A 27,774-nucleotide genomic window follows, 5' to 3' on the forward strand; every position below is an offset into this window, starting at 1 on the left:
CGTGTATGGTTTTTCACACACCACATGCCGACGGCGTGACCAGAATCGCACACGCACGCATTGTTTTTCCCTCCCCAGTGCTGATATTTATATACCCTTTACAGGGGTACTCGTTTAAGGCCGAGTCAACCTAGGGGAGGCCCAGAACCGGTTGTTTAGATATCACTCGCCGATGGTGTTAGCCATGGTTGGGAATCGAACCCATGTGAGCATGATTCCTAGCGCAGTACCCGAAACCGCAGGGCCACTGATTCCCACAATTGCAGACGCAAGCACACACACGTGTATACGCACACGTGAACACACACACCGCAAACACACACGCGCGTGAATGGACTCACACACACACACACACGTAGGCACTGGGGAAACTGTTTAGCACGGAGGAAAATTGACTTTGTAGTAATGTGATGTTGATGATGCGTCAGCATTTCAGGTCCAGGGTTTTTGGCGAAGTTAGAGCGAACAGATGGAGAATAAACCCCACGACTCCCGTCGCCATGACGGGCACGTCGTTAGCACGCAATCAGCGCGGGCCCCCACCTCATCAGAGATTCGGCGACTCCGGTAAGGGGCCGCGTGCAACAAACCACGCGCATACAAATACAAAGATCCTACGTATAGCCTAAACAGGCTATTGGGACAAGTGCTGTTAGCGAGCACCTATGAAGGCCGGGCAATGCACACGAGGGGGTGGGTGGCCAGCACAATGCCCGACCGCCTTTGTTTCCCTAGTGGTTATGTTTACACACCGCACCCAGGTACTCATTTGAGGCTGAGTCGACCTAGGGGAGGCCCAGGACCGGTTAGGATAATCGTCACTGGTGCTGGTCGTGAGCGAGAATCGAACTCGGGTTGTTCGGTTCGTAGCGCAGCATAGCGCTAACCACTACACTACCGCTCCCCACACTCACACGTGCACGCCACACACACAGACACACACACAGACACACACACAGACACACACAGACACACACACACAGACACACAGACACACAGACACACACAGACACACACACACAGACACACACACAGACACACACACAGACACACACACACAGACACACACACAGACACACACAGACACACACAGACACACAGACACACACACATACACTCACACACACAGACACATACAGACACACACACACAAACACACACACACCCACAGACACACACAGACACACACACAGACACACACACACACATGTGCACGCCACACACACCCGCGCCCTTCCCTCCTTCTCACTGCCTAAGAGAGAAGTTTGGCATCAAAAGCGCCGCACATGTTGTGTGTGTGCGCGTGTGCGTGTGTGCATGTGTACGCTGAACGCGCTGCGCTATGAAACCGCTCACGGCCACCAACACCCAGTGACGATTATCTGAACCGGTCCTGGTCCTCCCCTAGGTCGACTCAGCCTCAAATGAGTAGATGGTGCGGCGTGTAAACATCGCCACTTGGGAGAGACAAAGGCGGCCAGGCGTGATGCTGGCCACTCACTACCTCGCGTGCCGTGCCGGCCTTCATAGGTGCTCGCGAACACCCCTTGCTCCAACAGTCTGTTAAGGCTACACGTGCACACAAGCATCCATGAAGGACGGCCACGGCAAACGCCGGAGTGGGTGACCTCCACCACAACCGCGGCCGCCTTTGTCTCCCCACCGCTGACGTTTTATACACACCGCACCAGGTACGCATTCAAGGCTGAATCGACGTAGGAGAGACTCGGGACCGGTTCAGATATTCGTCACTGCTTGCTGCACCGGGACACGCGGTGACGAGCGGTAGTGTTGTGGTTAGCGTACTGCGCTCCAAACCTGCCGACCCGAGTTCGACGATTCCCGCTCACGACCAAAGACAGTGGCGAATTTTCTGAACTGTTCCTGAGCCTCCACTGGGTCGACTCAAACGAGTTCCTTGGTGCGATGTGTTCCCATCGCCGCGAGGGAGACGAAGGCGGCCGGGCGTGGTGCTGGCTACCCACCCACTCGTGTGACGTGCTCGCGAACAGCACTTGCCCCAATAGTCCGTCGAAGCCTGTACGGGGGGTCTTTACCTTTGTCTTTATATATAAATAACAGCTTTCATGTCTGTTCATTACCTGCAATGTGCGAGTGACAAAAATCGGTGAATTCATGAGGTTCCATTCTATGTAGTTTTTTTTTTTCAATTACACGGTAATATTGTACCGCTGTTCCCGTGTCGTACGGTTAGCAGCGCAGCTAATCAAAACAGAAATCATTGCGACCGCTCGCCTGTAACGACGACGGTTTGTTTGTGAGAGATTGTGGTGCGCAATTTTAGTGGGGGGGTGGGTGGGGTGGGGGAGGGTTTGGTGTTTGCTCGGAAATCGTGTGAGGAAGGCTCTCCCGTTTGCAGTCGGATCGCACTCGCGGAATCACAGCAGGCGACGCATTGATTGTCTGATCCTCCATAATAGAGACGTGTTTGGGGTGAGATCGCGTAAATATATAAATGCGTCGTTAAACCCGCCACCACCCGACACAGCCAATTAGTAAGGTTTGGCACGGAAACCAAACATGCCAATTCGTTACTGGTACAGCACACAGGTGTGTTGGAGAGTACACTCACGAAAAAGGTCACATCTTGTAGGCCCACAACATTTACAATTCTAGTACCGTGACGCTTCGCCAGCAATGACGACCAGCATCATCAGGCGACAACCAAAGTTTTGGAGAAATCCTCCTGGATTATGGATAATATTTGGTCGCGAAAGCCTCTGTGCTTTAACTCATCTGCTCTCTGTTGCTGTTGGCTCGACAGATGCCGCTTGTGATTGACTGCAGGAGATCTTCTCCATGTGTTTCGTTGTGTCCCATAGACGTGACTTTAATAGCGGCCAGTCACTCTTGACTTTGGTTCGAATCCACGGGCCGCGGCATTTGGAAACAATTGGGAACAATTCTTAACCCTCTATCACTCTCACACCCTTCAGGACACCCAGCAGTGAACATGAGTTCATGGCGCGTGGATTTTCCTCCGGAACCTCCAGTTTCCCCCCTCCACATTTAGAATCAACGTCACGCGTTTAGAGTTTTGGCTGCTGCTGCAGCTGCTGCTATAAATTGCCACGTGATAGTTTTGATGGTAAGCCATTTCCGTTGAGCTATCATTATCTTATGGCCAGGTCGCTCCGCAATAAGAGTTGTACAGTATAGCTCAGTGGTCCTTATCTGGTCAAATACAATAAACAGTTAATTGGCAAACACATCTGGCCAAAGTGGAAGAGTAGGCCAATTGAGCTCTAGAATTCGCTCTGGTTGGAGGCCCCTTCAGCCAGCAGTGACGTGAGCGGGACATTGCGAGGCTGCGTCGGTTTTTTTTTGTTAACGTGGAATGTTCAATAACACCCATGGCTGGTTTAGTTTGTGCACACGCTATGTAGCAATGTTCTACAAGAAGCAACATATAAAGAATCGACATAAATGCGTACACAATTATGCAGAACTTGTTGCGGTGATGTTATGAAACTTGACATATATGTGAACTGGAAAAATGAATCACATTTTCCCGTAAAATCCACTTTAAAATATCGAGATTTCACCCCTTTCTTTGGGCTAAAGAACATCTGTTACAGAAATCGTCTGCTTGCTGACAATTGCTGGGCACGCCGATGTTACCTTTTTGCTCGGAAGATTTCGTGTCCGCGTGTTACTGCCTCGACTGATGGTGATGGATTATATTCGTGCAGGAGGCCTTGCGCTCACAAAGCCATTACTCATCGGTGCGAGATCTGAAAAGATCAAAGGCAGCATTACTCCAGAAATTTGTATTTAAAATCAAGGGAGGAGGGCTTTCCATACATATATAAATTTTAGAAATACAAGTTTTGGTGTCCCTCAATAGCTAATGAAATCCCATGTTCCTCACATTGTTATTTAACCAGACGACACAAGGCCACGTGCTCTCGTGTCCCCGACAGCAAAGCAGTCTCTCCCTCCACGCTAAAGCGAGATATCGAGACTCAACGCGACACAGCGGTTGCGAGATTCGCACCCGCACCGTCACCGTGGCAGGGCCCTCTCTCATCACGCACCCGCGACTTCCCCACTCCATCGCTGCCTGGCCTGGCCTGACCTGCAAAGGGCACGTTCTCTGCCGCGTGCCTCCGTGGGCAAAGTCTTGCATGGCTGCCGTGCCTCGTCTTGCCGTGGTTTCTGGACTCAAGGTGATTCCCGTGGCGATTACGACGGCGGCGGCAGCCCGTGTGATTTGATGGTCGCGGCTCTTGGTAGTTTCACATTATAACGACACTCATGGGCTGAGTTTACAATGAAGGTTTTAAATGAAATAGATATTTGGTCTAAATAAAAAAGTCAAACTCCGCCTATGATGACACGTGTTATACGGCGGCCTCTGCAATGGTCCAGTACTCGAGCCATACAAATGAATACACAAGAAGTTGATAACGTAATCATAATAATTTACCCCCCCCCCCCTCTCCACAAGGGGCCTGTTACATTGAGATGTTGGGCTAACACCGTTGACATTGTGCCTACGCACGGTGCGAAATAAGTTCAACATACCTACGCTGTGCGTGCGTTTTCAACTGTCGGAGGAAACAGGAGAACTACGGAGGAAAACTCATGCAGAGCGGGGGCGACACGCAAACAGCCCGAGACAAACATGCACCCACAGACAGAAATGGAACCCGGGTGATTAAATTTCGACTTAAAGCTTTCGTGACTGCAGGGATTCATCTTCTTGGTTCTTTCGGTAAAGTCACGTAGAATGGAAATAATAAAATAATAAAAATAAAACTATCAAATAATTCTCACGACGTTTCGGCCACAACGCAAGCAGCCATCCTCAGGTGGAGAACAGAGTCTTCTCGACAGCCCTGTTCTTCACCTGAGGACGGCTGCTTGCGTTGTGGCCGAAACGTCGTGAGAATTATTTTATAGTTTTATTTTTATTATTTTATTATTTCCATTCTACGTGACTTTACCGAAAGAACCAAAAAGAGGAACCCAGGTGGTTTGGTGGTGGTGGTTTGCCGGCGAGGCTCGAGTATTAGCACCGCGCCACGCTGCTGCGCCCAACACACACCGCGCGTGTAGGCGGTCCGTGTTACGCGTCTTAGCCGCGGAGTGAGTGGGACCCGTCCATATTGACGCGATGGTTGATTGTATGTACGTGCATGCCGAACTTCTTTCGCGCCGTACGCGGGGGGCAACCGTGCTCATCGTAGGTGCGGTGGAAGGGCAATACTCAAACTAAACCATTTGCTATTGTTATTTTACCAGGTGAGGCCCATTGACGCTATAAATGTCTCTTTTTCAGAAGCGACCTGGCCTGTAAACGTGAGCTCAACGAAGAGGCTCATCGTCATCGTGTGGAATGTATAGCAGCAGCCAAAAGCTCTAAACGCGTGTTTCTAAATGTGGAGGGGAAGACCGGAGGACCCAGAGAAAAATAAACCGATGGCCGGCTGCTGTCACCACAACTGTCGTCTCTCAAGCGAGCGGCTGTTTTTGCTTGGAGGCGGAAGTAGGGGGGGTGGGGAGGGGGGTGTCTGGATGCGGACGAGACATTTGCGTCCTAAGTGATGAAACATCGCTTCGACAGGGAGGGGATGACGCGCGACTCCTGGAGCCCGCCAAGACTGCAGGCGAGAGTGATACTGCCACACGGCTCGCATCACAACGCGGTGCACACGCACGCACTTAGGTATTTACAACACGTGTAGAGAAGGGCAGCGCACACGTGAAATTTCAATATCTGAAAAGGACCCCATAGCCGGTTGCACATTTCCATTTAAACAAAACAAAGAGACGGAGTGTAGGCGGCATCACGTGCTTAGAGACGCGTGCTGCGGGAGATTAACGGCGAGGCGAGTCGCGAGAGGGGGGGGCAGAGAGGGGGGGCAGAGAGGGGGGGCAGAGAAAGGGGGGTAGAGAGGGGGGGCAGAGAGAGGGGGGCAGGAGATAGGGAGGGAGAGGCGCAGAGAGGGGGGGCAGAGAGGGGGGGCAGAGAGGGGGGGGCAGGAGATAGGGAGGGAGAGGCACAGAGAGGGGGGGAGGCAGAGAGGGGGGGGCAGATAGGGGGGGCAGAGAGGGGGGAGAGGCTGAAAGAGGGGGGGGCAGGAGAGAGGGAGGGAGAGGCGCAGAGAGGGGGGAGGCAGAGAGGGGGGGCAAAGAGGGGGGGAGAGGCAGAGAGGGGGAGGCAGAGAGGGGGGGAAGAGGCAGATAGGGGGGGCAGAGATGGGGGAGGCAGAGAGGGGGGAACGCAGAGAGCGGGGGCAGAGATGGGGGAGGCAGAGAGGGGGGAACGCAGAGAGCGGGGGCAGAGGGGTGGAGGCAGAGAGGGGGGAACGCAGAGAGCGGGGGCAGAGGGAGGAGGCAGAGAGGGGGGGCAGAGATTGGGGGGAAAGAGGGGGGGAAGCAGAGATGGGGGGGGGGGAGAGGCAGGAGAGAGACAGATAAAGGCCGAGAGAGCGGTGAGTGAGAGAGAAAGACAAAGAGAAGAGAGAGAGAGGCAGGGGGATTGAGAGGGAGAGCTAAGGGGGGGGGGGGGAGGGAGCGAGAAGGAGACAAAGGGAGGGAGGGAGCGACAGAGATTGCTCCGCGCTTCCGCGCGACGCCAGTCCCCTGCGCCTGACGCGAGCCCGGGAAGAAGACGTCGCCTGCTTGAGGTGGCAGGAGGGGGGGGGGGGCAGGAGGGGGGGGGGGCAGGAGGGGGGGGCGGTGGGGGTGAGGGGCGGAGGGGGGTGCCAACTGCAGAGCGGACATCTCACCTGGCGGGCAAGCAAATCTCGGCACCCCGAGACATCCTGCCCAGAATAACCATCCGGCAAACAACGCGATTTGTGCACACAGCGTTGGTGTACGGTGCTTTTTCTGCAATATTTTGCTGTCTTTTCTTGGATTTTCTGTTTGCACATAGTCACTTTAAGATGTTTTCTTGTTCATGTTTTTTTTTGTTTGTTGCGGTTGCACCCGATGCTCACAGGGCTACACCTAATACATGAACTTGAACTTGTCTCCCTCCACCCACACAAACCACGCAGCAAGCAGCCACAGTGGCCGCCTTGGTTAGCAGTGCACTCGGCAGAGCCCCCCCCCCCCACCCCCGGTTTCGTGTCCATCTCCCGGCGTGGTAGTTTAAACTATTACAAAATTAATTGCGTTTTGTTCCACCAGGTAAGAGCCACTGAGCTGTGTATCTATTTTTTCAGAAGCGAAATGGCTACCACAAATGATAGCTCAACTGGGTGGCTTATCGTCATGTGCAGATTCGAGCAGCCAAAAAACTCGAAACGCGTGGTGATGTTGATTCTAAATGAGGGGGGGGGGGGGGAACCGAATGACCCGGAGAAAAATTCCACGCGACCACAGGCGAGAGAGAGAGACACGCAAACTCCAAATATACAGCAGCAGGGGTCAGGGTCGGGATCGAACCCACGACCTCCTGCATAGCAGGCGAGGTAGTTAACATCTCCTAGCCACCATGATGATGATAATGATAGAGAGAGAAACACGCAAACTCCAAATATACAGCAGCAGGCGTCAGGGTCGGGATCGAACCCACGACCTCCTGCATAGCAGGCGAGGTAGTTAACATCTCCTATCCACTCTGATGATGATGATAGAGAGAGAAACACGCAAACTCCAAATATACAGCAGCAGGCGTCAGGGTCGGGATCGAACCCACGACCTCCTGCATAGCAGGCGAGGTAGTTAACATCTCCTATCCACCCTGATGATGATGATAGAGAGAGAGATACGCAAACTCCAAATATACAGCAGCAGGCGCCAGGGTCGGGATTGAACCCACGGGCTCCTGCATAGCAGGCGAGGTAGTTAACATCTCCTCGCCACCGCAAGTTTCTTAACCCCCCCCACCACCACCAGCGCCTCTGTCCACCCAGCAGATGGTGGGTGGGGTAAAGTGTAGGTACTCCCCACATCTTCCAAGACGTACTTGTATGTATGCTGAACTTCTTGCGTACCGTACGTAGTCAACCGCGCTAATCGGAGTTGCGGGGAAAGGACAATCAATCTAAACGCAGGAAGCGGTTCGAAAGAAATTAATATTCAATTCGAGAATGAAATCGGATGGATGCTGCTATAAGCTACTCATTGGGTGTGTCCGAGTGCGGACGAGTCGGTACAAGATTCCCTCTCAACGGGCTCCCAATAGCTCTCCTCTCCAGTGGAGGCCCCATCCGCCAGCACGCGAGCGAGCAGCGCCATTGCAGGGCTGCGCCGCTACTTTTAAACAAATCCACGCACTGGAAATCGTGCAACGTTAGAGCCGACTACGTGCATTGAGTATGAGAAATATCATCATCAGCAGCATCACCACGATCCACGTGGAAAACATGACCCGTTCGGTGTCCACCGCACATTTCCTCATTTTGTTTCCAATTTTCAATCATTGTCCCGTGCCAATACGCCCAAGTAGGGACGCGCATCTCTCTGTGAATCTCGGAGCGAGTAACCTCTGATGCGTGTCGCGCGGTCTCTATGAAATTCGTTTATAACCGCGCGGGACGCGGCCGGCAACGGAGCGACGCTCACGCGGGGTTTGAGATGTTGAGGAATCGAACGGCGCGGTTTTCCAATTTGGCAGGCCCTGCCCATCGCCCGAGCTTTTCTCCTGCGGCGTTAATATCGATGGGCCATTCCACTGTTTGGAAGGTGGAAGCCGACGTGTTGCCATCTCCCACAGGGAGCATGTCTTATTCGTTTAACACCTCGTATGGCTATCGTGACCAATATTACTCATAATAAAGGTGGGGGGTTGGTGAAGGTTGCCCTAAATCCGGCGACATGTTGGGATTGTGGTCTGGGGTATGGGGACCGAACGGATTTTTTTATTCTCTGTGCTGATCATTTTGTTGTTGTGTATTTATTCTCACTATGAGATCTCTTTTAACAGTGGCAAAATATAGTAGTAGGTTTTTACCCTTTTAAACTGGTACAAAACTGACACCATTATTCAAGGCAAACATGATGCCTTGAATAAAGGTGTCAGTTTTGTACCAGTTTAAAAGGGTAAAAACCTACTACTATATTTATTTCTCATTATTTATGTATTAATTTGTTGTTGGTTTTGATTTGCTAAGTAAGTGGGGGTTTTGTTTTTGTGTCATTTGCAGCGTTGTGGGATGCAATTGCAATAATGACGCTCTGTTAAATTAAATTACAATATTACCATATTATGAATAGAAATGTGCAATTCCATCATATGTTCATTCATTGCGAATAACCCAACCAATAAAATAGGTCCTGCATATTCTCAGATTAATATGATCGGTTTATATCGAAATAACGTCGTAAACTCGCCTCTGGTCTTCGTGCCTCATCGGCTCACAGTGATGACATCACCTTCGCTCTATTTAAGACCGAAACAGGAGGACTTCTTCACAATTTTGGCAAATCGCATGATGAGGCTTTGTTGTCGTAATCACCAGCGAAATATCACCGTACTCGAATAATAAATGTTGTGGGTTTACTCTCCAACACACCGGTGCGCGGAAGTAGTAACTAATTGCCACGTTTCTTGCATGTGACAAACCTTACTAATTCGCTGTCGGGTAGTGGCGGGTTTAACGACATATTTATATGTTTACGCGAAATAACCCAAAAACACATTAGTTAGGGTGTGCTCAATTTTCCATGTGAGTGGAATATTGTAATCTTTTATTTTATTATGTTTTATTTTTATTTTATTATTTCCCTTCTACGTGACTTTACCGAAATAACCAAGAATATTGTAATCTTGCCTACGAGTCTTCGAATCATGACATTGTACAGCGCTTTGGCAACCCACTGCTGAATAAAGGACTAACTCACTGCGTGTTGGGGGTCGTGGAGGTTGTTTGACCATACTTCACCACGCTGGTCAGTGTGGGATGGCTAAGAAGGTGGCGGAGAGATGGTGAGTAGCACAGGACCAGTTCGGACATCTCCTCATCACTGATGCTACCCGCACCTCCGATTAGCACGGTTGGTTATGTACGGTGCAAAAGAAGTTCAACGTACATACACCCATGGCTGGGAATCCAACTCAAGTCACCTGGGTTCATTAATGGCATGCGCCATCCAATGCACCACTCACTGCTCCCTGTAAATGCAAGTAAAATTTTCCACAACGGGCAGAGTGATGTCTCGATGAAAATAACGACGTGCGATAATGAAGCTAATTCACACGGAGCTTGTTGGATCTCTTAGCCAATGAGCATGAACTGTTCAAATGGCCTCTAACTTTCATCTCGATTGAGATTTAGTGGGCTCAGCGCACGCCTCGTTCCCACTGAAGCATCACAGCGGCGCCGGTCACAGATCTACATTGTATTTTTTTTTCATAGCCACCGTAGCTGAGGCTTTTACACACATTGTCTTCCTCTTCAAAACCGCCTGTGCCCTCTCAGCCCCCCCCCCTCCACTCGCCTACCCTCCCCTTCGCCCACACCCCTCCCTCTCCTCACCCCGACTCTTCCTGCACGCATGCATAAGAGACGCCGTCTCTCGTGCGCGTGCGGGAGGAAAAGTCACGTCCGCTCCCTTCCCCTCCACTGCTCTGTCAAGAGTCGTCGCTACCAATGGAAGCGACGCCTCGTTTCGTGATGCTGCTGCTGCATTGGCGGCGGTGCACAAGGACAATGAATTAGCAACTCAATACACTCGTCAACAACACTGTGGCCTTGAAATACACACGATGGTCATCGGCGACGTTTGTCGGGAAATGGCCCTCCAGTGTGCTATCCAAATTCACTAACTACCAGAAATGTCGCGAATTAAATTATCGTCTTCTACGGTCACGGCGCTGTTGACGAGTGCGTTGATAATATCATGTATTGATTTAAATGTATGTATGTTGAACTTCTTTCGGAACCGTTACGTAGCCAACCGTTCGAATCGAAGGTGCGGGGGAAGGATAACAAACTCTGCTCCAAATAAATTAGTTTTCAATTTCGATTTAAAAGCTCATAGCTCCAGTGGCTTCCTAAAAAAAGTGACGAGGGTTTGGGGGGGGGGGCACTTCCGCATAGAAGCTGCAGGGAAAGGCGAGGGGAAGGAAAACAATGACAGAAGTGAAACCAAAAAATGTTATTATCTGGCAGACGACCACGATGGGTCATACATTTATTTCTAAAAATACAGAGCGCCGGTCGGTGTGCCGAGAGAGATGCCTCACCGAGACGAGCGGTTGGCGTTGTCAGCTCGCGCGCGCGCGCGGATCGCGATGCGCGTGCCCTGATGCGCGTGCCCTGATGCGCGCGCGCGCGCTCGCTGGAGTGCCCGCGGAACCCAAATGGAGAGCAATTTGCCGAGGTTATTAAAAGCCTCTCTAAAATACATGGCGACATCCTGCTCCGCTGCTTATCACCGTCTGGGGGGGGGGGGGGGTGGGGGCGTAATTGGCCAACGCTGCAAACAATTAAGTAATTATTTGAAAGGATGCCAAGGCCCTGTACGCGGCTTATGGACCAAAGCGGATCCGTTTCCAATGGAGCTCGATTCATGGCGGCCTTTCTTCCTCCCCCACCCCCTCGCTCCATCCCGTCTCGCAAGGGGAACAATGGGGATACAACAGCGCTTATTCAGTGCCGTGTGCTGATGCTGCTGCTGCTCGCCACACTCACAAAATCGAGCGAGCAAATATTGAGTCGCTCGCTCCCGCGCTCTCTGCAACCACAGCGCGTGGATTTATAGCGATTATTCGTTTGCTGGTGGCTGTGTATTTCATATCGGAATTGCCTCCAGTGCTGTTGCTGCTGGCGGCAATAAAAGTTGTTTAAAAAGTCAAAGTCTCTGCAACCAGCAGGTGACTACGCCCGCATCCGTAGTCGAGCTTTTGTCCGGGACTCAACGAGAACCAGAGAAGCCGCCTTTCGAGTCTATTTAGTTTTTACAATTTAAAGTAATTTTTTAAAATGAATTTTACCAGGTAAGGCCCACTGAGCTATGTGTGTAGCTCTTTTTCAGAAGCGACCTGGCCACAAATGACAGCTCAACGGAGTTGGCTTATCATCGCGTGTAAATTGATAGTAGCCAAATTCTCGCAACGCGTGGTGACGTTGATTCTAAATGTAGAGACAAAAAACCGGAAGACCCGGATAAAAAAAATCCACGCGACCACAGAGAGAACATGCAAACTCCAAATACACAGACGTCAAGGTCGGCATTGAACCCACGACCTCCTGCGTACCAGGCGAGGGAGTTAACATCTCGCCCACCGTGGCACCCAAGTCACCGCGGTTATCACCTTAAGCTCCTCTCATCCAGCCGCGGCAGGAGTCCATTCCGCGCTTGTGACTTTGATTATAAGCGGGCGTGCTCGTACAATGCAACGACCACTCGGTCGGTACGGTGGAGAGAAAGAAGAGAGAGAGAGAGAGCGCGGGCCGAATCGATACGCGGGCGTGCCATCGAGGCTGCGGCGTGGAGTCTGCCCCGGTGCAGTCGTGCGGCGTCCTTCCCCCTCCCCCCCCCCCCTAGACCTGCACTCGTCAAGGTCACGAGGGGGGGGGGGGGTGGGCAGATGATTCCCGGAGCTTGGAGTGGCAGGAAAATCCCATTTCCCCATTAATGCGCGAGATGAATTGGGTTTTAATATTGAAGAGCTGCGGACTGCGCTCGCAGTGCGAGGACGACTTGGGTTAAGCCCATTAGCGAAATGTAATGCCGAATCCACCAGCGCGACGTTTTCTCCCACGACGAGAATGAATTTACGCCGCGTACGGGAAATTATCATTAGTAGCGACAGTTATTTGCTTATTTATTTACCCTGTGGATTGCAATTGTTAGTATTTGAGTGCGGAGGAGTAGGGGAGGTGGATTTTATAATGTGTGCACATGCTTACAATGGCACGTTGCAACATTCGCTTGTTCTGTCATCACGTCACCTCAACCCATTATCCCTGCAAGGGTGTATCAATTGGGGAACCACTTTGCAGGCAAATCAACACCGGTTGCCCTATGGGGGGCCCCCGACCCCGCCATAGGACCGTGGAATGTCCACCACTGACTCAGGGCTGCGAACAGCAAGTGAACACCGCCTACATCATCTCGATGCTCAACGAGCAAAACATCAATTTACATTTTACGTTTCACTTTTCAGCGCCGTCAAAATCCCACAGCAACCTCAGTCACACTGACCCCCCCCCCCCCCCCCCATGTTACCGATCTAACGAGTACGGCCAACACTGGGGGGGGGGGGGCATTACAATGAAAAACACGGAACGCTGCGCCAACATTGGGCCAACGGCTCCAGCCGCATGCCGACGTTGACCCAACGTCGGCATGTGTTTGGAGATCAGAGCGCACATGGGACTCCTCCGGTATAAATACAGATTCTGATCCTTCCCACTGTGGTTATCAAAATGGTCCACACGTGGCGGAGGCCTTCATCCTCTGCTAGCCGTTACCATGGCTACTCATGACCATTCCAAAAATAAAGACGACCCCTGTTGCGGCGACGTCACCATGGCGCTTGTGCCAGGCTAGGTGCACCTTTGAGCCCCCCCCCCCCCCCGGGGAGCCTCCAGCATGAGCAGAAATTTAATTGGTTTACGGTTTGCAACAAAAACAATCCATGGAGGAGAGGTAACCGGCCCCTATCATTCAACCACCGCACTCTGACGAAACATCTTGATACAGCAAGCGTGCTGTGACGGTTCCACCTGAAGACGGAAGCTTGTGGTGCCTCCGAAACGTCGTGATTTTTATTTTATTTTACTTTTATTAATTTTAATTCTTTACTTACGTGACTTTACCGAAAAAACCCAAGAATATGAATCCTTGCAGTCACGAAAGCTTCAAATCTAGAATCTGGAGGGTGCCTCTCTGCACCCCTCACGTTACAAAACGTCAGCACGTGCAGCACGGATGAAGTCGCGCGCAGCTCCCCCCCCTCCACCCATCGACGCCGATGGCACCAGCGCCTGCAGATTAAACCGCGTGCGATGGTAGCAGAGGGGGGAGAGCCGTGGTTTGTTCTGAACGTGCGAACGGCGCGGGCCTTCCGTGCTAACGACAAGCGGCGGGGCGCGCCCCCCCCCCCCCCCCCCCGCTCGTCTCTCTCGCCCTGAAGGTCGCCGGGCTTAAGCACACAACGGCACGCGCGAGGATTAACGCGATCTCGCGATGAGATTTACATTCCGCGCAACGCCGCTTCTCTCCGCCAGCACGATCCTCCCACGGATTTATTTTTTGTGTGTTGGCTGGAATACTGCTCGTTTGTCCTCAATCGTTGCTGCTGCTGCTGCTGACAAAAGCCCCAAGAAGCATTTGCCGGGTTTGTGATCAGGCGGTGTTGATTGCCTCTTTGAGCAGAAGGGGGGGGGGGGGGGAATCGGAAGTGATTTATTGCTCAATTGAGCATCGAGGCGTTGTGCTCATCTCCTGTTAACTTCCCTGGGGCAGCGGTGGACATTCCACACTCATATGGCAATAGTGCACTTATTTTATGGACTCCAGAGGGATGATGAGCTGAGTCAACTTCCAACCAGGATCTAAACTCACAACCTACCGCCGAACCACCTGGTCAAATGTGCAAGAAAGTCATTGGTAGTGTGATCCGTGCCGGATTATCATCGTAGCATAGGTAGTTACACATGTAGCTACGGGCCCCGCACTTTCAAGGGCCCCGCGCTAAATGTTTTGAAGCTATCAATTCCGGTTCAGTGATTCTGCACTTGCACTATTACTATAGTACTATACTGCCTTCAACTTTATGAACGACTGAGTGTTTAAGGTTAGCGATTTGTCGTATTATCTGGCTGTATAGCAAATGAAAAAATATAATTACTTTACTATGCAAATACAAATTTTGTGTTTTATATTTGTGTGGCTTTTTTTTATTAGGGCCCCTTTATAACATATTCTACAGGCCCCAAACTAGCTTAATCCGGCACTGAGTGTGAGCGTGTCCTATACGTGTTAACACATGCGCAACACGAATGACAAGATGATACAATTTGTGTCTCATTAATCCATGACATTATATATATATAACATGTAGATGAGTGTCGATTGGAGTCCAGATTGGTACAAGTAGGGGTGTGTGTGCCATGTGAAGAAACTAAGCTTCTAAACTCATTTTTATTTTACCACGAAAGGCCCACTGAGCTATATAGCTATTTTTCAGAAGCGACCTGGCCACAAATGATAGCTCAACGAAGTGGAAATGTATAACAGCCAAATACTCTAAACGCAAGACCAGAGGACCCGGAGAAAATCCACGCGACCACGGGGAGAGAGACACAGACACTCCAAATACACAGCAGGCGCCAGGGTCGGGATTAAACCCACGACCTCCTGTACACCAGGCGAGGTAGTGAACATCTCGCCACCGTGGCGCCACTGGCGAGATATAAAGCACTTGCCTGTGCCGGTGCAAACTTGCGGATTGGCATTAATGTCCCCATTAATTAAGGCCGTAACTTATAACTCGCCCGCAATTACTTCTCCTCCGCCGCTTTGCTTCGGCAGTTTAATTGCGCTCGTGTCCCAGTGCCGATCGCCAGGTGATCTACACCCGACGAATCGCCCAACTCAGCAGAGCGCGAAACCCGACAGTGGCATCGGACCCCGCGCGACGGACCGCAGCTTCCCGTTAATGCACCGCTCTCGTTTCACCCTGGGGGAGGGGGGAGGGGGGAGGGAGGGGGGAGGGAGGGGGGAGGGGGGGCGCGCTCCCTCCGCAATTGCTCAGTCGGTCGGTCCGTCACCAACAACTTTACGTGGCCATTTCATATTGAACCAATTATCCGGACTGCCGCGTTGGTCTTTTGTTTTTCCTTCCCGCGGCCGTGTGCCGTCTTGCTCTCCGTCGCTGTTCAACGTTTCCCGACGTTTCGATGATTTTTTGCGAAGAATGCGGGGCGAAACGTCGGAGGTCGTGCCGAAAACTGCACGCGGCGCGATCCGAAAACGCATCGGAGAGTAATTAGCGAGACTTCCCAAGGGGTGACGTTTCGAATGCGTTCCTTCATTAAAGTGGCCTTGCGTTGGCATTTCATTGATGTGCCTGGCGTGACTCATTTCACAAGGAGTAACACGGAGTAACTCCGTGTTGGATCAAATAACACAATTATAGTTCCCCATATTACCTTTGAAATATCAGCGCGGATTGTTTATTTTAGATAAAACGTGTTACCCCGTGGCACACTACGGGGAGGGAAAATACACTCAAGGAAATAATGCATGGCAAAATTAAAACGAATGGTAAATGGACTGCGAGAAGGGCTGCGTGCAGAACAAGAGAGAGCGAGAGAGTGAGCGAGAGAGTGACCGAGAGAGTGAGCGAGAGAGTGACCGAGAGAGTGACCGAGAGAGTGAGCAAGAGAGTGAGCGAGAGGTGGGGGTTTACATAAAGCAAAGTTATTTTTTTTTAATTACGAAATGATGAACGAAGCACAGTGCCGACTACACCGAGCATCTTCTTGTTTCCACTGATCGTAAAAAAATAAAAAGGGTAAATGAAAGGGAGGAGATAAAGCGACTATGGGACTATGGAGGTCCACCAAAACAGACAGAGAGCGCACGGCTAAAGGTGAGTGGCAGGACGAGAGGAAAATCTCAAGTGCAGGAAGAGGAGGGAAAATGAATGTCCGGGGATGAGAGGACGTGGAGAGAGAATGCGCAAATAAAAAGTGAGCTGCAACAAAGCATCATCTGTTTTCACAGTGGGCGGGGAGATAGGAGGGATTGAGAGTAGAGGTTGGCCATACAGAAGTCACGAGATTTGCGGGAGTCTTGAGCTGATTTAGATATATCGATGAGCATGATTACACTGGTCAACAAAAAAAAAGTTTTTTTTCTGGCGTGGAATTTTGCAGCTGTTTTACACTAATTTCAGGGTGCTGATTCCAAATCTGATCTCAGATTTGCTCTATCACATCTCATTTTTATGCTATAGGCATATCCCATTTGCATTGATTTTACCCGAAATTAACTCTGTCACTTATGATTGCAAGTTGTTGCGAGTCAGTGACTGCTTTAGTGTTAAAATATGGTGCTGTATTTTTAGGATAGTGTGTTTATAATATCATTTTATGTAGATATCCACATTTATTTAATATTTTTCTTCTGCCGTTTTTATTGAAAATGCAATATTTGATATCTCAAAAACCTGATGTGATAGACAAAAACTGATGCCATATTTGAAATCAGCACCCCAAAAGTACCTTAAAACCGTTGGAATACCTTATGCCAGAAAAAGTGTGTTGACCAGTGTTATGTATGCACCATCGGTGTATTCATGCCACAGGAGCACCAGTTCCATTAGTCAGAGATGGTATCCTGGTTCAGACAGGGGCCTCGGGCACGGGATTCTCACCTACACTGCTGGGTCTCAATGCTCTGGCAAATGACAGCACAACTGTTCGCACCATGCCAGACACCACGACCATCACAAGCCCCCTGAGCCACATTTCCGCACCACGTGGTGCACTCGGGTCTACCGCCCGGGCACCCAGACCCATTAAACCAAGTCACTTAAATCTTAAACGCAAAAAAAAAGACAAACATTGTTCCCACGCAGTATTCTCTCCATAATTAATTAGAATACCCTATTGAAATGTTTCCCCACGCAGCACAATTTAATCAACTTTCCACACAAATAAATCCTGACCATGCAAACTGATTTAACAAAGCACTCAAACTCATCAATTTTGACAATCCTCTTCGGGCCACTTGGAAGAGCAGTAAATTGATCTATCGTCAGTAAGGTTACGGAACAATGCACAGTTTGTGGGCTGCGAGCAGTCTCACCAGAACTCGTCCGTGTCATGGATCAAGTGGGACAATAACCGAAAGCTTTGGCCCGAAGTTAGAAAAGAAACCCCAAGGTTGCGAGATGTTAACTACCTCGCCTGGTATACAGGAGGTCGTGGGTTCGATCCCGACCCTGACAATACCTGTATATTTTGAGTTTGCATGTTCTCCCGGTGGTCGTGGGGATTTTTATCCGGGTTCTCTGGTTTTTCCTTCTGCATTTAGAATCAATATCACGCGTTTAGAATATCTGGCTGCTATAAATTGTCAGAGGTCAAGTGGGACAATGACCAAAGGGCTTTTCCACGTGATAAGCCACCTCTCAATGAGCTATCGTTTGTGGCCAGATCGCTTCTGAAAAAGGGCTACATAGCTCAGTGGGCCTTACCTAAAATAATAAATAGATGGATTCGCACGCACTCAGCATTGGCTAAGCGGCAGATGGGGGGGGGGGGGGGGGGGGTTGGCCAGACATACAATGCCATCCATAATGGGACAAAGTTAGCGTCCAATTAGGAAGAAACAACTGTGCTGTGACCTTCTGGGGCTGTAAATTTGGGTGATGGTAAACGCATGATATAGCAGCAATTAAAAGGCACCGCTGTGCCCTGCTGTAACACCAGCCACCAGCGACACGCGGCCACGGCAGTAAATTTAGCGTTCCGTGGTCCTTCGGCTGGCAGTTATAAACTGATTAATTACAGCGATTGCTCGAGTGGGATGGAAGGCCACGGCTCAGCGAGCGTCCACTGTGTGATCGCAGGGTTTTGTGAGCGTTCGTAGACCCGATCTGTTTGTTTCTCGAGGGGACGCGTCAATATCGGCATTGATCGTCATCCCGAACGGCACGGTGAGAACTCCGCCATCAGGGTAGAAGCGAGGGGTGGCGGCAAGCACCTGCGAACCACGGCGCTTTGGAGGGCTGATGATGGGTCACATCTATTGGACCTTTTTTGCCAGTATGAAAATTATTAAATAAAAAACAAGAATAGGCTTGAGACCCTTTCTGGCGATTAACACAGGTGTGAAGATGTTCAAACACCGAATAAATAGCAAAACATAATCAGAGCGTTGCTTGTTTGCATATTTGCGTGTGGTTAATGCAGACTTGATGCCTTGCAAGAGGCGTCTATTTTGTGTTTGAAAATCTTAACACCTGTTTTATTACCAGAATGGGTAAAGCCTATTCTTCTATTTTTCATCATTATGGGTCACTAAGAAATGTGTGAATCGATAGAACACAAGTGGGCTGCGAGGTGGCCAGACGATGTCAGCGCGGAAAGTGGGGGTCGTGAATCTGTCTGCGCGCGACATCTCAGCGTTGTCATAATTCGTAGGGGGTTCTTTCTCCGGGTTACGCGGTTTTTCCCAATAAGCAAAAAAATATTTCCCTTGATTAAACTGGCCAGACAACCCCTCTGCAGGACTCTATTCGAAAAAATATTTTAAAAATCAACATTGAGTCTCAGTGAGGCTCTCCTCGACAAGTAAATAAAGTTTTGTCATTGTTGAAAATTAGTATTTTTAGCAAAAATCTATACTATTTTCATTTCAGCAGGTAAAGCCCACTGAGCTGTATAGCTCTTTTTCAGAAGCGACCTGGTCACAAACGATCGCTCAACGAAGTGGCTAATCATGTGGAAATGTATAGCAGCCAAATACTCTCAACGCGTGTTAATAAATGGGACAACCCAGAGGACCGGGAGAAAAATCCACGTGACCACGGTGAGAGAGACGCGAAAATATACAGCAGCAAACTTCAGGGTCGGGGTCGAACCCACGACCTCCTGCATAGCAGGCGAGGTAGTTAACATCTCCTAGACACCATGATGATGATGATGATAGAGAGAGAGACGCGCAAACTCCAAATATACAGCAGCAGCCATCAGGGTCTGGATCGAACCCACGACTTCCTGTATACCAGGCGAGGGAGTTAACATTTCGCCGTCACGACGCGCTCTCACGGAGGAGGATTCAAAGGCGCCGAGGAGGTCCGGTCACGCGGCTACGGCCACAACCAAACTATGAGCAGGCATCAACATGGTCCTCTATCTATCAGGCGTCTCATCGGCCAACACAGGAGTGGTGACCTCCATATAGAACTGCGCTCGGAGTGTGTTTACGTGCTCTAACTGGAAACTGCTTTTTGTTTTGGTGCCATTTCTTAATTTGTTTATTAACTATTTTATTTTGCTTCGTAGCAGCATTTTCATTTGCTTGGTAGTGGCTGTATATGGGATTTGATCGTCACGTATCATTAATTTGCAGCGTTGTTTAATTCTTTTCGCACGTAATGATGCTCTTTAAAATGAAAAGTATTATTGGTAAAACTAAAAAGCAACGCGCGCTTTTGTTGTTGTTGCTTGCTTCGAGCATCGCTGCAATTCAGAAACGAATTTCTCACCATGCGTCAGCGCCGACTGACTCACGAGGACGAGACATGGGCGCGCGTGGGTTCGGAAGCGGCGGGTTAGGCACGCTCCGCGACATCGCCGCCTCGCAGCTGAAGAGCCCTCAACGCGGTAGGGGGTCTTGCAGCTTAGCCCACATCCTGCGCGAGTGTTTGAGTTAAACACGATGAGGGGCTTAGAACGGAGAGAGCCTCACCGACCAGATATGCTCAGGGCACACAACGTTTGACTGCTTGGGGTGGACGCGTGATTAACACATTCCTCCTGCGGAGGGAGCTGGTAGGAACGTTGGGTTGCTCGGTCAATGGCCAGGGTCAACGGCGGCGTGGTGTATTCCGCAAATATGGCCGGCGTGAGTAGGTTAAACGTTGAGTTTTATAAGGGCACCACGGGTGACCAGCCCCTCCCCACCTAGCCCCACCCCTCCCACCCCCCACCCAGCCCACCCTCCCCACCCAGCCCCTCCCTACCCTCCCCTCTCCACCCAGCCCCACCACTCCCATTTTTGGATGCACGACGGACGGACGGACACAATAATCCCCTGTGGGCTGGTGTAACCAGGAGGTTCCTACCAGTAAAACAACGCCATCGTGTCTCTCCGTGCCTGCTGTATTCCTGAAGCTGTCTCGTTCCCTCGTGATCAGCGGTCGGCAATCTGCGGCTCTTTAAGAACCACTTCGTGACGTTATTAAGGAACCACAGCCTCGTATTCGCGCCGCGGCTTTTGGTATGCTGGTAGTCCCCGACTTACGATAATCCGACTTACGATATTTCGATCTTACGATGGCGATAGCGAAATGACAAAATTGTAGAATATTTTACATTTCGCGCGGCAGGCAAACGCAGCGGCGTACGAGGTACGATACTGTGCGTTGGGACGCTGCTGGGATGTACTGTATGCATATAGTTTATACAGTACGGTACTGTAAATTGCTCAGTTTTGCTCAATTATCACCATTTTTTAATGCAGCCATAGCAGGTGATAGAAAGTGGAAACTTAATCCATAATTAATATTAAAAAATTGATTAGATCGCATAAATATAAATGTGTCGTCAAATCCGCCACCACCCAACACAGCCAATTAGTAAGGTTTGTCGCGTAAGCAAAACGTGCCAATTAGTTACTTCAGCAAACCAGTGTGTTGGAGGTTAAACCCACACCATTTACAATTCAAGTACGACGTTTCGCTGGTGATTACAACCTGCTTCATCAGGCGACAGCCAGAATTGTCGCCGATGCCTGATCGCCTTTGGAGTGGTAAGGGGGGTGGGGGGGACAACGTTTACTTGTAATTGTTTAAATAATGCAGCCAGCTACGCTTACCAACACGTGGCCCACGTGACCACGCTGGTGACATCGGGCCAGCTCCTGTTTGACATCCACGAAAGAGCGGCAGCAGCATGCATAACAGCAACGGCGGAGGCCCCGTGTCAAGCAACGTAACGCATGCAACAACCGCGGGTTCATCTTCTTGGTTCTTTCGGTAAGAACCAAGAAGATGAATCCCTGCAGTCACGAAAGCTTTAAATCGAAATTCAACCGCGGGTTGTTGGGTTGTTTCTGCTTGCCACCGTAAAGGAATGCTGTATTTTGAGAGAGAAAAAACACAATCACGGTACATTATAAGCTACAAGGGGTTATTTTCTAAGTATTTGCCAATATTTAGAATTTAATTAATACGTCATTAGCCCCCCTCACTTAAGCCGTTCAAATGTAGTCGGATTCATAACGGCACGAATAACAAGCGTAGCTCGCACGATAAATTATTTGCCAGACACGAGCATCGTGTGGCCATGGCTCATGCCGAGCTCACGATGGGCACGTTGAAGATCTAATATTCCGAGATACCATAGTAGCCTCTTCAACATCTTTGTGGGGATGACGCTTGAAGATCAGTAGATGCAGCATAGCAATCCTTTCCAGGATGAAGAGATGGCCATTTAGTTGTGGTTCTGGTGACAGAACCGTGTTTGCCATGGAACCCCAGTCAGTGCATTGAGCTTAACGCTACAAATAGTGCGTGAATGTTGAACGTATTTCGCACCGTACGTAGCCAACCGTGCTAATCGGAGGAGTAGGGGAAGGACAATAAACTAAAAACAAAAATCAGTTCTGAACAAATTCGTTTTCAACCTAGATGATTTAAAAGTGCATAGCTCCAGTGGCTTCCGAATATCTGAACCAAGATCGTCCCAGGCGGCCACAAAAGCGCATCTGAAAGCGCCACGCGATGCGGTGACCACCGCCTTTGTTCGATAGCTGAGCCAAAAGGCGCTGCTCCTGCTGCGAGGATGACGGGAGTTCGCGCGATGATGGTTTATGCTCCTTGCCGAGATCAGCGAGGCGTTGTGCTTCATTTGTATGTCGGGCACCACTCTGTAAGCAAGACGAAAACAACAATGGAAAGCCCCGTGTCAGTCCACTGCTGATGAAGGCATCCCCAAGCAAGCCGCATGAGCCATGGAGGTTGTTTGACCGTACATTTCTTCACTCGTTATTCGAGAGGGATACGTTCCGGGTATGCTCGTGAATAGAAAATGTGGCGGATAATGATATTGGCCTCTGAGAAACTATATCTTTTTAATGAATCGCCTTAAATAAATACGTAAATATGCTTTGTCCCCCATCGCTTCAGCTCATCACTTTCTTGCATCACACGTTCTCTCATAAATCTCTCATCTCATTCTCTCTCTTCACTTTATCTCTCGTCCCTTTCTCTCATCAGTGTATCTCTATCACTTCATATTTCATCACCCACACCTCCGATTAGCGCGGTTGGCGACATACGGTGCGAAAGAAGTTCAACATACATATTCTTGATTCTTTCGGTAAAGTCCCGTAGAAGGGAAATAATAAAATAATAAAAAATAAAACATCATAAAATTCTCACGACGTTTCGGCCACAACGCAAGCAGCCGTCCTTGCGTTATGGCCGAAACGTCGTGAGAATTTTATTTTATTATTTTATATTTTTATTATTTTATTAATATGAATCCCTGCAATCACGAAAGCTTCAAATCGAAATTCAACATACATACTTCACTTTATCTCCCTCTCTCTCTCTCTCGATGCCGTAGTCGTGTAGAGTTTCAAATGCGATGCGCGGAGAGCCAAAATCTCGGACAGCAAGTTCGTGAATAACGAGGAAATCACTGTACTTCACCAGCAGAATAATCGGCGTGCATTTTTCAGCAGCGACGCCCTTGGAAAGAAAATAAGAAGAACAAGAAGAAAAAACACGAAACAACCGGCGCCGGCAAAAAGAAAGCACAAGGTTGGAGAACACGTGTGTGTCAACGTGTGCGATGGTTTGGGCACGTGTCAGGATAGGGTGCCACACGTGGCCATGCGCACTCGAGAGCAGAAGAAACGACGTGGTCGGAGGAAGTCCAAGAGTGTTCTGTGGATAAACAAACTTGAAATTTTTATTTTAAAAAAAAATCCCCCCAAATTTGGAAAGTTACTCTCAAATACTCTTTGGTTCTTTCGTCAATCATCAGGTGGGAAAGCATGGTCTGCCTCAGTAGCAGACCAGCAGCAGACCATGCTTTCCCACGTGATGATGGACGCTTGCGTTGCGCCCGAAACGTCGTGATTTATTTTATTTTCTACCTACGTGACTTTGCCGAAAGAACCAAAGAGTATGGATTCATGCAGTCACGAAAGCTTCAAATCAAGATTACCCTCAAATGTTGTTCAGTTTGACAAGCAGTAGGCTTTCGCGGACAATCATATCCATAAGAGGTTTTTGTTGGGTTTTATTGCGTACATATACATATAAATGACACAGCCAATTAGAAAGCTTTCTTGACCATGTTTTGTTTACGTGGCAAACCTTACTAATGGACTGTTTCGGGTGGTGGCGGTTTTAACGACACATTTACATTCATATTTACGCTATGTAACCCAAAAAACACCTCTATTATGGATAAATGTTATTCAATTACTCAACTGGTATTACACATGGCCCCGAGGTCACCCTTTCCTGCGACTCCGGAGCCGAATGCGTCTCGTTAAGGACTCGCTTATTTATTAAGGAACCACCGTCTCGTAAGCGCGTGCATTGCGGCTCTTGACGCATTAAGTTTTTTTTTTGTTCACACAATTCGAGAAAAACGGAATTCCCAATGTGCAGCCCCACCGCTCGTAGCGAAACCTTGTTTAAAAAAAAACTCGACACATTGGTCAATAACACTGTGACAGGCGACGTTCCGGGCAATGGTCCTTCTTCACAGCACATTCGAGAGGCCAGCATCGCCCATACCCCTTGCAGAAACAGAGGGGCGGACCCACCCGCGTGACACAGGTGATGGAGCAATAGGAGCGCCAACATCCCCACCTACTGGAGGTAACGCGGAGTCGAGAAGGGAAGACCGCGTGCTCGTGACAGATCCACCGTGGACACACGGTGTCTGTCGCCGCTTTCACGCGTGGCCTGGCAAGCCAGGGCCGTTTTAAACACGAATCACTCGGTTTACAACAACAACAACACGAGCCAATGATTTGGGGTGGAGCGTAAGAGAGTGGAGTATGAGATGGTGGAGTATGAGATGGTGGAGTATGAGATGGTGGAGCGTGAGAGCGTGCAGAACGAGAGAGAGCCAGAGAGTGAGCGAGAGAGTGAGCGAGATAGTGAGCGAGAGAGAGAGCGAGAGAGTGAGCGAGAGAGAGAGCGAGAGGTGGGGGTTTTACATAAAGCTAAGTAAAAAAAAAAATACGAAATGATGAACGAAGCAAAGTGCCGAATACACCGAGCATCTTCTTGTTTCCAATGATCGTAAAAAAAGAGAAGGTAGAGCGTGAAATGGTGGAGTATGAGATGGTGGAGTGTGAGAGGGTGGAGTGTGAGATGGTGGAGTGTGAGATGGTGGAGCGTGAGAGGGTGGAGCGTGAGATGGTGGAGTATGAGATGGTGGAGTGTGAGAGGGTGAAGTGTGAGATGGTGGAGCGTGAGAGGGTGGAGTGTGAGATGGTGGAGTGTGAGAGGGTGGAGTATGAGATGGTGGAGTGTGAGATGGTGGAGTGTGAGAGGGTGGAGTGTGAGAGGGTGGAGCGTGAGATGGTGGAGCGTGAGATGGTGGAGTGTGAGATGGTGGAGTATGAGAGACGAGAGCCGCTGCGTCTCTGTAATCACATCGGTCGTATCTCAGCTCGGCCTTCATCAGACGGCCTCCATTTACGAACCGGGACAGACCTTTGAGCTATGGGCGCAGCGGCGTAATCTCCCGTGCAGAGAAGCAGCAGCCTTTGATATCGGCCATATCGATGTAAACGTTTCTTAAGCAGCAGCCGCAGCAGCAGTTCCTGTAATTTAATCAATTAAACCCATCAATCCAGCCCATGTCCTAGGGGGGGTGGGGAGGTGGGGGTTACACAGGAGTACGTTCACCCCTCCAGCTCTTCACCGACCTTCCCCCTCCTCCCAACTCCCTCCCCGGCGCTTCCATGGGCCTCACGACTCGCACGGTGGTGACAGACATCCAACAGAGACGGCGGCGGTGACGGTCAGCGCATCGCGTGGCGCATTCGGATGCGCTTCTGCGGCCGTCTGGAACCGCTCTTCCCTCCGGCATTAGGAAGCCACTGGAGCTATGCACTTTCCAGTGATCTCGATTGAAAAGTCACTTCGTCAGAGCTGCCTTTTTGTGTTTAGTTTGTTGACCTTCGACCGGGCACCTTTGATTAGCGCGGTTAGCTACGTACGGTGCGAACGAGGTTCAACATACACACGTGCATACATAACATAGGAGATTTCCGCAGCAATATCACCAGGAGCTCGATGCAATGTCGAGGTCTGCTGCTTCTGCTTGTGTAGCTGGTCTGGCCTGTCCCCTCTCCTCCCGTGGCGAATCCCTCGCGAGGACGACAGGTCGGTTAAATAGATGACAATGGCAACACAATGCAAAACAATCATCAAGTTCGGGGGCGATGAGTAGGGTACTCTGCGTTGCGTTCTGTCCTCCGGGGTTTGTGAAAGGGGCGACATTGTATTTAAAAGTGTTCCTCGGAAGGGCAAAATTGCGTATCTGCAAAAGCGATCTAAAGCACCCTGCAGGTCACAACACCGCGGCTGAATTCCTAAGCACGAAATTCTAAATGATGATAACAGCCGCTTATCAGATCTAAGAACATTTAACATACATATTATTTAGTTTTTTTTGCACCATCCGACACAGCCAATTAGTGAGGTTCGTCACGTAAACGGAACATTCCAATTCGTTACTTGTGTAGTGAGCGACTTCCGCTACACGTCTTTGTAGAAGGCTTCTTATTTATTCTCACGCTTTAAGCACAACACTGGGCGATACATCGATGTGACGTTTTACGTAGCCACACACAGCCGACCCCTTCTACACAACCCCAGCGTCGGCGTCCAACTACACATCTGTGTGACGAGCGCGGCGACGGCGACGATGAGAGCCTTGCAGAAGTTCGGCCACGTGGCCGGATGACGAAGAGAGATGACGGCGAGCAGCGACGCAACCAGGACCCTATCTGCGTGATTTTGCCAAAAGACCCATAGAATACTGTCGGTTTCTCGGTGCAAACTTCATGTTGCAACGCGCACACCTGTTTGCCCTCCATTGCACCCACTTAACTGTGCTCACCGCATACTTCTCTCCTCTACAAATGTATGCCTATGGGTATGTACATCTCTGTACATATCTTTGAATCTCTATATGTCTCTATGGGTTTTACTTGTTAAAGTAAAACATAGTAGAATAGCTTTTGACATCTGATAAGATTGGAAGCATTGCGAAGTTATATTCCTGCGTATGGCAATATATTTACGAGCTAAACGCTAATGTGGAACTAATGTATCGCTATATATCTCTATGTGTCTCTGTGGGTTTACCAATATTGCCCATAGTTTCAATTGCATGTCCACAAACGCGCCTCGGTGGCTTCGCTTTAATGTATCTCCATGTGTCTCTGAAATCTCCGCGTATCTATTAGTTTCTGAATCCGTTCGTGTTCCTATGGGTTTACCGATGGGCTCCGTAATTTAGATTTGCATGGCCACAATCGCACCGCGGTGGCTTTGTCTTGAATTGTCTGTGCATGAAGGTAATTGTGCTCTGCAATGTCACGCGCTCGCTCATTCCGTGCAACTCCCGTGTGCAACAAGCAAGGCCCATTCGCTCAGCCAACAGCCATACACGTGCCTTCATCTAAACTCTCAATCGAGGTCCGATCTCTGTGTAAAAGAAATTAAACGTTCGGCCAATTGGCAATGCACTACAACACTGGCTAAAGCACTCCCCACGCCCTGTCGGTCATGGTGGGTCGATTTAATTGGCCATACTTCACCACGCTGGTCAATGCCGGTGGCTTGAAGGAGGGGGAAGGCATAAACGTTTTTCGTCTATTCCTTCCCGCAATGCATGCAGCGGAGTGCATGCAATGCAACGAAGTGGATGTCGTCGCGTTGCATGCACTCTGCTGACTACCATGCAGCCTCGTGCACGTCAGCCGATAACCCCTGTGGTGCAGCGGTGGTGACGCATCCCAGCATGATCCAGGCTCAGCCATGCATAGCTTCTGAGATCTGTTTGCAACCGGCGCACCCCTGAGTGATGTGGTCACGCCACGCAACTCATCGTATGCACC

The 27,774-nt window shown here is 49.9% G+C and overlaps 1 long non-coding RNA gene across 2 annotated transcripts in view; it reads right to left on the reverse strand.

Annotated features, from left to right (window-relative positions):
- The window catches only part of LOC133353628 (uncharacterized), a 49,635-nt gene extending 38,418 nt beyond the window's left edge, over nucleotides 1-11,217 (reverse strand). The window contains exons 1-2 of one of the 2 annotated variants that reach the window (XR_009756416.1): nucleotides 11,168-11,217; nucleotides 3,643-3,755 (exon numbers count right to left, since the gene is read on the reverse strand). This is a non-coding gene — a long non-coding RNA (uncharacterized LOC133353628). Of the gene's footprint in view, nucleotides 1-3,642; nucleotides 3,756-10,457; nucleotides 10,594-11,167 lie in introns of those variants that run through there. The other variant, XR_009756415.1, reaches the window with a different exon arrangement.
- Between the last annotated feature and the right edge of the window lie 16,557 nt (nucleotides 11,218-27,774).

Source organism: Lethenteron reissneri, chromosome 44 (assembly GCF_015708825.2).
Source record: "Lethenteron reissneri isolate LAM-NWPU_2019-01 chromosome 44, ASM1570882v1, whole genome shotgun sequence".
Classification (NCBI taxonomy): domain Eukaryota; kingdom Metazoa; phylum Chordata; class Hyperoartia; order Petromyzontiformes; family Petromyzontidae; genus Lethenteron; species Lethenteron reissneri.